Below are 10,472 nucleotides of genomic sequence, written 5' to 3'. Positions count from 1 at the left end.
CCGTATTGGCATGTGTTGCAATGTTAATATTTCATCATTGATATATGAACTATCAGACTGCGTGGTGGTTAGTAGTGGGTTTCAGTAGGCCTTTAAGAACCACTGGATTAGTGATTGTCATCATTTGGATGGGTGGCCAAATACTTTTGGCAATATAGTGTATTTTCTTCTACGCCCTCTAGCGGTCAGAATGATAAACATTATCAAATGGCACAACGTCAATTTTTTGATTTGTCTGCTTTTATTATTTTTGAAAAGTTGTATTACAACAACGTTATACATGTTGTTATAAAAAAAAAAGTTGACTTAAAAAAAAGATTTCTCGCGTCTGTGGAGTAAGGGCGCATGCGCATAGCTGCTATGATAGTTTTTTTTTTAGGAGCGCGAACGCCCTGCAGCTCGCAGCTCTGCAATCTTCAACATATGCACGCATATCTGTCTGCAATGTCGCGTCTATTACTGACGTCATACTATTAGTCGCGCCTCTTTACTGCAGCGCCTCGATTTTCTTTTTTTTTTTTTCCCCCCCCCGATTGACATTCTCCCGTGGCGCGGTTGGCAATAAGGCCGGGAATCGGGTGTTGTTGCCGGGAGACCATCGGACCTACCTCCCCCTGCTAGCACCAGCGGCTAGCATCATTAGCCGGCGACGATGTGCGGCTGGCGGCGGGCTTTTCTCCACGCCGGGCGGGTTCTTGGTTGACTGGTGGTCGCTGTGGGAGTGAAGTTGGACTCGCATTTTTCACATTTTCAAGGTAAAGTCCTCCTTAGCCAACATGTTGAGCTTTCCCTCCGTGCTAGATGCAGTTAGCATTAGCTTGTATTACAGTTAGCATTAGCCACCCCGGTGCAAGTGCATGCTTGTCTGGCATTGGTCCTTTTGCTTGTTGGAAAATAGCCAAAGTTCGCTTTTCCAAATCACTTTTAGTGTTTTAAATATTGAAGTTCGGAAGCAATGATATGCGGCACATTAAGCTGGCAATGGTAACATGAATACACCTGAGTTGATGCTACAGGTAACAGTGGTTCTCAACGTATTTTCAGTGATGTACCCCCTGCGAAATTTTTTGGGGATTCAAGTACCCCCTAATCAGAGCAAAGTATTTTTGGTTGAAAAAAAGAGAAAGAAGTAAAATACAACACTATGTCATCATTTTCTGATTTATTAAATTGTATGTCAGTGCAAAATACTGCTCATTTGTAGTGGCCTTTCTCGAACTATTTGGAAGAAAATATATAAAAATAACTATAAACTTGTTGGAAATAAATAAGTGATTCAATTATCATCTTAAAGGCCTACTGAAACCCACTACTACCCACCACACAGTCTGATAGTTTATATATCAATGATGAAATATTAACATTGCAACACATGCCAATAAGGCCTTTTTAGTTTACTAAATTACAATTTTAAATTTCTCTGGAGATTTGTCTTCGAAACGTCGTGTAATGATGACGTGTACGCAAGACGTCACAGGGTTTCAGGAAGTATGAGCGCTACGCACACACTCAGCTAAAAGTCGTCTGCTTTAACGGCTTAATTACACAGTATTTTGGACATCTGTGTTGCTGAATGTTTTGAAATTTGTTCAATCAATATTGGAGAAGTCCCAGTAGAAAGATGGAGTTGGGAAGCTTTAGCCTTTAGCCACACAAACACACGGTGATTACGTGTTTAAAATTCCCGGAGGTGAACATTTATTATGGATCACAGCGCGGATAAGCAGACATACAGTGGGTCCAGGAGAGGGGCGTTGATGTCTTCGAGGTGGGGCAGGACCAAGCGTTCAAAGGACTTCATGACCATAGACGTCAGCGCAACCGGCCTGTAGTCATTGAGTCCCGTGATCCCTGCTTTCTTAGGGACATGGTCAATGGTGGAGGTCTTCCGTGTGTTCAGCTTCAAAAACTGCCGGCGTACATCCTCCTCTAGGATGGAGAGGGCCTTTAAAGTCCAGCGATGTTCTAGGAGTACTGTGATGTCCTTGTAGTCCTTTAAATCCCTTAATGGAGTGCTGGCGTTGGTGTTGAGGGAGATGGTGGGGGGCGCAGAGCTTTGAGTTGGGAAAGGTGGCAATAAATGCTGATGAAGTTGAGGAATGCTCATCAAACACTTATTTGGAACATCCCACAGGTGTGCAGGCTAATTGGGAAACGGTGGGTGCCATGATTGGGTATAAAAGCAGCTTCCACGAAATGCTAAGTAATTCACAAACAAGGATGGGGCGAAGGTCATCAATTTGTAATCAAATTGTCGAACAGTTTAGAACAACATTTCTCAACGAGCTATTGCAAGTAATTTAGGGATTTTACCATCTACGGGTCCATAAAATCATCAAAAGGTTCAGAGAATCTGGAGAAATCACTGCACGTAAGCGATGATATTACACACCTTTGACCCCTCAGGCGGTACTGCATCAAAAACCAACATCAGTGTGTAAGGGATATCACCACATGAGCTCAGGAACACTTCATAAAACCACTGTCGGTAACTACAGTTGGTCGCTACATCTGTAAGTGCAAGTTAAAACTCTACTATGCAAAGCGAAAGCCATTTATTAACAACACCCAGGAACGCCGCCGGCTTGGCTGGGCCCGAGCTCATCTAAGATGGACTGATGCAAAGTAGAAAAGTGTTCTGTGGTCTGACAGGTCCACATTTCAAATTATATTTGGAAACTGTGGATGTGGTGTCCTCCGGAACAAAGAGGAAAATAACCATCATAGGCATGGGTAATTTACACATCTGTGAAGGCACCATTAATGCTGAATGGTCCATACAGGTTTTGGAGCAACATATGTTGTCATCCAAGCAACGTTATCATGGATGCCCCTGCTTATTTCAACAAAACAATGCAATGTCACATGTTAAAACAGCGTGGCTTCGTAGTAAAAGAATGCGGGTACTTTCCTGGCCCACCTGCAGTCCAGACATGTCTCCGATCGAAAATGTGTGGCGCATTATGAAGCGTAAAATACAACAGCGGAGACCTGGGACTGTTGAACGACTGAAGCTCTACGTAAAACAAGAATGGGAAAGAATTCCACTTTCAAAGCTTCAACAATTAGTTTCTTCAGTTCCCAAACCTTTATTGAGTGTTGTTAAAAGAGAAGGTGATTTAACACAGTGGTGAACATGCCCTTTCCCAACTACTTTGGCACGTGTTGCAGCCATGAAATTCTAAGTTAATTATTATTTGCCCCAAAAAATAGTTTACGAGTTTGAACATCAAATATCTTGTCTTTGTCGTGCATTCAATTGAATATGGGTTGAAAAGGATTTGCAAATCATTGTATTCCATTTATATTTACATTTAACACAATTTCCCAACTCATATGGAAACAGGGTTTGTATATGTATATGTATATATGTATATATATATATATATATATATATATATATATATATATATATATATATATATATATATATATATATATATATTAGGGGTGTAACGGTACACAAAAATTTCGGTTTGGTACGTACCTCGGCTTAGAGGTCATGGTTCGGTTCATTTTTGGTACAGTAAGAAAACAACAATATACATTTTTTGGGTTATTTATTTACCAAATTTGGAAACAAAGGCTTTATCTTTTTAACATTGGGAACACTATAATAGTTCTGCCTACGTTAATCCACATTAAACTGCCTCAAGTTGTTGCTTTGATTAAATAAAATGACAAAACCTTTATTTTACATATAAAAAGTGCAACATTAAACGGCTTCAAGTCAACTCATCATGCTTAATTTATTACAGCATTTGGGAAGCCTGTAGTTGACTTTTACTATGTAATAATAATAATAATAATAATGGATTAGATTTATATCGCGCTTTTCTATTGTTATATACTCAAAGCGCTCACAGAGAAGTGAGAACCCATCATTCATTCACACCTGGTGGTGGTAAGCTACATCTGTAGCCACAGCTGCCCTGGGGTAGACCGACGGAAGCGTGGCTGCCAGTTTGCGCCTACGGCCCCTCCGACCACCACCAATCATTCATTCACCAGTGTGAGCAGCACCGAGGGCGAAGGGTGAAGCTTCCTGCCCAAGGACACAACAGCAGTGACTTTGATGTCAATAGGTGGGAAGCGAACCTGCAACCCTCAGGTTTCTGGCACGGCCGCTCTACCCACTACGCCATTTTATATTTTTGTCAACATGTGATAGCATGGACCCTGCCATTCAAATTAGGCTGCTACATTACTAATGATTATTAATGTAACTATAGCAGAAAAAATAGTACAACAGCAATTGGTGAGACTAGTCATCCCTGTACACCATGCAGTTTAAAGCAATAACAGACAGACAAGGCTTTGCTGCCCCTAACACACACACACACACACACACCGCAAAATGAGCTAACGTTACGCTAAAAGCTAACTAGCCTTCACCTAAAGCCAAGACTGTGAGTGAGCTGGGCTGCAGTTTAAGTTTCTAGAAGGTCAACGGGCTCATAGTGATGTTTAGAAAGTAGTTGGTGAGACTAGTCATCCCTGTACACCATGCAGTTTAATGCAATAACAGACAGACAGGGCTTTGCTGCCCCTAACACACACGCACACTCACACGCACACTCACACGCACACTCACACGCACACACACACACACACACACACACACACACACACACACCGCAAAATGACCTAACGTTACGCTAAAAGCTAACTAGCCTTCACCTAAAGCCAAAACTGTGAGTGAGCTGAGCTGCAGTTTAAGTTTCTAGAAGGTCAACGGGCTCATAGTGATGTTTAGAAAGTAGTTGACTTGGAAGTGTTTATTATTATTTGGGGAGAGTCCGCTGCTCTCCTGCTAAACTCATATCTGCTCGATGCTAAAGCATTGACAACATGCGTTCTGAATACGCACTGCTGATTGGCTGTTACATCGCTCTGAATACGCACTGCTGATTGATTTTGTATGTAACCAATCAGATGGTTGTGTGCAATCAGATGGTTGTGATTTACCTGTGAAAGGACCACAGTCTTCTCTTTATGGTGTAAAATTCCAAGGTCTTACACACACACTTTACCATCTTTGCCTTCCGAAATGTTTGGCCTGTATTAGAACTGACTTCATTGACTATGGAGATATAGGACACGTTTTATTGGACATGCTAATATGGATCAATTCCACCATTTGACTGATTTTTTTCAAGGTGGCGAGCCTTTGGAACAAAGTCCAGTTTGTTTCAGCACTGTCCCTTGTTTTATTTTTTTTATCTGATATGATCCATTTTAATCCAATTTGTTGCTCTCTCTCACAATACCGCAGGTACAGTACAGCCATGTAAACAAAACATATGTCCAGGAAAAACTGGCTACCTGGCACCCACAATGCATTGCAAAATCACATCCCCTGTCTAGCCTTATTATGAATATTTTTCAAAGCAGGTTACATGTTACAAAAACTTATTTTGGTTGCATGGAAATGGCCTAAAAAGGTATTAAAAAATTGGTTATTAAAAATGTTTTAAATATTTATATATTTATTTTTAATACATTTTTGAAAATGATTATATCAGAATTGGGATGAAGACAAATTGCAATCCGGATGTGAATTGATTTTTTGTGCAAACCTGCCGGAAAAACTGGACAATTTTAAACAATTTTCCAGTGGTGGAAAACTAGAACAGCAGTCATAGAGGGCATGTGTATTGAATCCAGACAGTGAACCATCCCCAAAATGTAGTCACATTTCCTTATCCCATTTCCTGAAATGCTCATGAAAACGTGCAAATAACTTTTTGAGCTATCTAAAACAGAATGTACTAGCATGGACGCTCAGAAACCTAAACATATAGTAGCGTAGTAGAAATGATCCGGATCAGTCCCCAAATTTAATCTTCCTTAAAGTTTCATTAAAATCTGTCCGTAACTTTTTGAGTTAATAACGGACGGACAAACCAGTGGCAATGATTACAGAACCTCCTGATGGTGGTTGTCATGGAGACAGTGAAGTTATCCTGGAAAATGATTTACCCCTACCTCCCTTGTGAGCAGATGTTTTTTATGCATTGTAAATTGTTAATAAATGCTAGCTAAAGTCAGCTAACAATGGACTTAATAGGAGTCCCGCTATTCCGCCTATAAAGCGCTCTGAAAATCATTTAAAAAAGTTTGTCATCATTTTATATACACATTATAAGTATATTTTAAATGTAGTAACAGACATATATATATATGTATATATATATATATAATGTATCTGTAATATGTACAATATACACACTGTAAGTATATATGTGATGTAATAACACACACCTTCATAACAATACGTACAATATACACACTGCAGATATATATATATATATATATATATATATATATATATATATATATATATATATATATATATATATATATATATATATATATATATATATATATATATAAATGTAACACACACCTTCATAACAATATGTATTATATTTTATATACACACTGCAAGTTTATTTATATTGTTGTGACACCTTCATAACTATGTAATATGTACAATATACACACTAAGTATATATGTAATGTAGTAAGAGACACCTTTAAAACAATATGTAAAATGTGCAATATACACACTAAGTCTGTGTGTGTGTGTATATATATATATACATATATATATATATATATATATATGTATATAAATATATATAATGTAGTAATAGACACCTTTCATAACAATATGTAATATGTACAATATACACACTGCAAGTATATATATAATGTAGTAAGACACCTTCATAACAATATGTAATATGTACAATATACACAATGTAAGTATATATATAATGTAGTAATAGACACCTTTCATAACAATATGTAATATGTACAATATACACACTGCAAGTATATATAATGTAGTAAGACATCATAACAATATGTAATATGTACAATATACTCACTGTATATATATGTATGTGTGTGTGTATATGTATATATATATATATATATTAGGGCTGAGCAACGATTAAAAATTTTAATCAAAGTTAATCGCACCATTTCTCTGATTAATCGCGATTAACTGCATTGTATATGCAAAGCCCAATAATGAATTCAAAAGTAGTGTGTAGTGCACCTTTATTGGAATATTCCCCCACATGAACAAAAGCGCCAAAACATTTGTTGTGCAAACACAATTTAAATCAGTCCTTGTTAAACAGTAGCAGTTAAATAGCATATTTTATGAAAATCAACTCAAAAAATGTAAATACAAACATTTAAGCTTATTACTACCACTGCCAGGGTATTCAAGTTATCCTGTTTGTTATGGAAAATAAATATAATCTATATACAAATCTCTGAGCCACAATCATAACATCTGAACAGGCAATTTCTGAGGTAACAGCAGAAACATTTTTTTTATCAGGGATCTTATGTTTAAAAAACCTATATTATAGGTAGTGGGCTGTTTTAGGGAATTTTTGATCAAATTATCCGTAGTAGCAATATTAATAATGTTGTGTTTATTCTGCGTAGTGCACTTAAAATAATTATGACCATATCTAGGAATTGATATGATGGGAATTTTCCGATTGTTTGCTTGGTGCTTTGATAAACTGAACGCATCATATACATGGTACTATATTGTGATGTTATGAGCCAGGGAATAAAAGAACTAGCCTACCCAGCATGCAACAGGAGTGACGAGCATGCGCGGTAGCCCGGTATAGGTTGTGTCGCCATAACGGCATCTTGTATGTTGTGATATGCACGCTCTGAAAGCAAACATTAAGAACTCAGCCAACACTCCTCGTCTGCATTATCCATAAATAGACAGACAACACATATACTCCGCTGCTTCACAGCCCGCTGGATGTAGCCGGCAAACTATTCCCATGCTAGCTAGTCGGTCTAGCAAGCACACGTCATTCAGTCCAAAACGGCCCGATCTATCCGCATTCAGAATTGTCTGGCGGTCGTAAGTGATCCCGGAGTGACCACGCTGCAAGCCAGCCATGAAATTTGCAGAATTGTCCGGTATTTTTGCCAAATGTTCCATCTTTACCAAGAGCCCCTCGACGCCGGGCGACGCCATCTTGTTAAGAAAAGGCGTTAACAAAATAAAAGCATGTAAACAACATACGCAAATTTGCGATAAAATAATTGTCGGCGTTAATAGATTGATGAGTTAACTCATAATTAACGCACTAATTTGCCCACCCCTAATATATATATATATATGTATGTGCGTGTGTATGTATAAATATATGTATATTTATGTATATGTATATATATGTATATTGCAGGTTTGTCTCTGTGCGATATAAAAAATGACTATATCCTAATATTCGATAATATGTTCTCACACCGTTGCTTTAATCTGTGTTTATTACATTACTGGCGTGTCTCACTTCTTCTCGTCTGTCCCTCTCACAGAGACGTAAAATAAGCCCGCCTTCTTACATACGCCACATACTGTCGCGGGTCTAGCGTCATATGCTCTCGCCTCAGCTAACGTTAGCATGGCTAATGTTAGCTGAGGCAGGTCGTGTTGCTGCGGGCATCACACAACACTCCTCCTCGTCTCTCATTCTGACAGATACGGAAAACAAGCCCGCCTTCTTACATACGTCACATACTCTCGCGAGTCTAGCGTCATAGCTCTCGCCGATCAGCGAGGTAGCAGCATGGCTAACGTTAGCTGAGCCAGGTCGAGCGGGCGGAGCTCGTGACAATACAAGAGAGATGGTGCGAAACTTATCACAAATGGAGGAAGAACAATAAATGCCCAACATAAAGAGCAGGGGATCCATCATCTGGCGGTGGTTTGGCTTCAAGTGGGAAGATATTCAGCGGACAACAGCAATATGCTGTTCAATGTATATACTATGATGATTAACCTGTGTGATGACTGTATTATGCTGATAGTATATATTTGAACCATGAATTGATCAACGTGGACCCCGACTTAAACAAGTTGAAAAACTTATTTGAGTGTTACCATTTAGTGGTCAATTGTACGGAATATGTACTGTACTGTGCAATCTACTAATAAAAGTATTAATCAATCAATGCAAAGTATGCAGCAGAAGTCTTACTACAAAAAGGTAGCAACACTATTAATTTGTTCTTTCATTTAAAAAGTCACCCATGAGGGAATGAAGAGTATTTAATAAATACAGTTTTGGTCATGAAAGTTTAAAAGTAGCATATATTAATGCAGTATGAAGAATGTTTTAATGTGGACACATAGAATCATCATACTGCTGTGATTATATGCATCAAGTGTTTATTCAAGGCCAAGGCAAAATATCGTAATATATATCGTATATCGCAATATGGCATAAAAATATCATGATATTAATAAAAGCCAATATCGCCCAGCCCTAATATGTATATGATGTAGTAACAGACACCCTCATAACAATATGTAATATGTACAATATACACACTGTAAATAAATATATATATATATATATATATATATATATATATATATATATATATATATATATATATATATATACATATATAAAATGTAGTAACACAAACATTCATAACAATATGTAATATGTTTTACATACACACTGCAAGTGTATATTTATATATAATGTAGTAACAGACACCTTCATAACAATATGTAATATGTACAATATACACACTGTAAATAAATATATATATATATATATATATATATATATATATACATATATAAAATGTAGTAACACAAACATTCATAACAATGTGTCATATGTTTTACATACACACTGCAAGTGTATATTTATATATAATGTAGTAACAGACACCTTCATAACAATATGTAACACGTACAATATACACACTCTTGAGTAAATTATATATATATATATATATATATATATATATATATATATATATATATATATATATATATGGGCTTCACGGGGGCAGAGGGGTTAGTGCGTCTGCCTCACAATACAAAGGTCTTGCAGGCCTGGGTTCAAATCCAGGCTCGGGAATTTCCTGTGTGGAGTTTGCATGTCCTCCCCGTGAATGCGTGGGTTCCCTCCGGGTACTCCGGCTTCCTCCCACTTCCAAAGACATGCACCTGGGGATAGGTTGATTGGCAACACAAAATTGGCCCTAGTGTGTGAATGTGAGTGTGAATGTTGTCCGTCTATCTGTGTTGGCCCTGTGATGAGGTGGCGACTTGTCCAGGGTGTACCCCGCCTTCCGCCCGATTGTAGCTGAGATAGGCGCCAGCGCCCCCCGCGACCCCAAAAGGGAATAAACGGTAGAAAATGGATGGGATGGATGGATATATATATATATATATATATATATATATATATATATATACATATATAAAATGTAGTAACACAAACATTCATAACAATATGTAATATGTTTTACATACACACTGCAAGTGTATATTTATATATAATGTAGTAACAGACACCTTCATAACAATATGTAACACGTACAATATACACACTCTTGAGTAAATTATATATATATATATATATATATATATATATATATATATATGTGTATATATA

The 10,472-nt window shown here is 37.4% G+C and overlaps 1 protein-coding gene across 2 annotated transcripts in view; it reads left to right on the top strand.

Annotated features, from left to right (window-relative positions):
- The first annotated feature begins 375 nt into the window (after window positions 1-375).
- The window catches only part of LOC133556294 (calmodulin-regulated spectrin-associated protein 1-B-like), an 81,770-nt gene continuing 71,673 nt past the window's right edge, over window positions 376-10,472 (top strand). For both annotated transcript variants that reach the window (XM_061906088.1, XM_061906087.1), the window contains exon 1: window positions 376-755. The gene's annotated coding sequence lies outside the window, so the exon portion shown is untranslated. The remainder of the gene's footprint in view (window positions 756-10,472) is intronic.

Source organism: Nerophis ophidion, linkage group LG07 (assembly GCF_033978795.1).
Source record: "Nerophis ophidion isolate RoL-2023_Sa linkage group LG07, RoL_Noph_v1.0, whole genome shotgun sequence".
Taxonomy (NCBI): domain Eukaryota; kingdom Metazoa; phylum Chordata; class Actinopteri; order Syngnathiformes; family Syngnathidae; genus Nerophis; species Nerophis ophidion.
The sequence above is the reverse complement of the archived record's forward strand: the minus strand, read 5'-3'. Positions and strand labels throughout refer to the sequence as shown.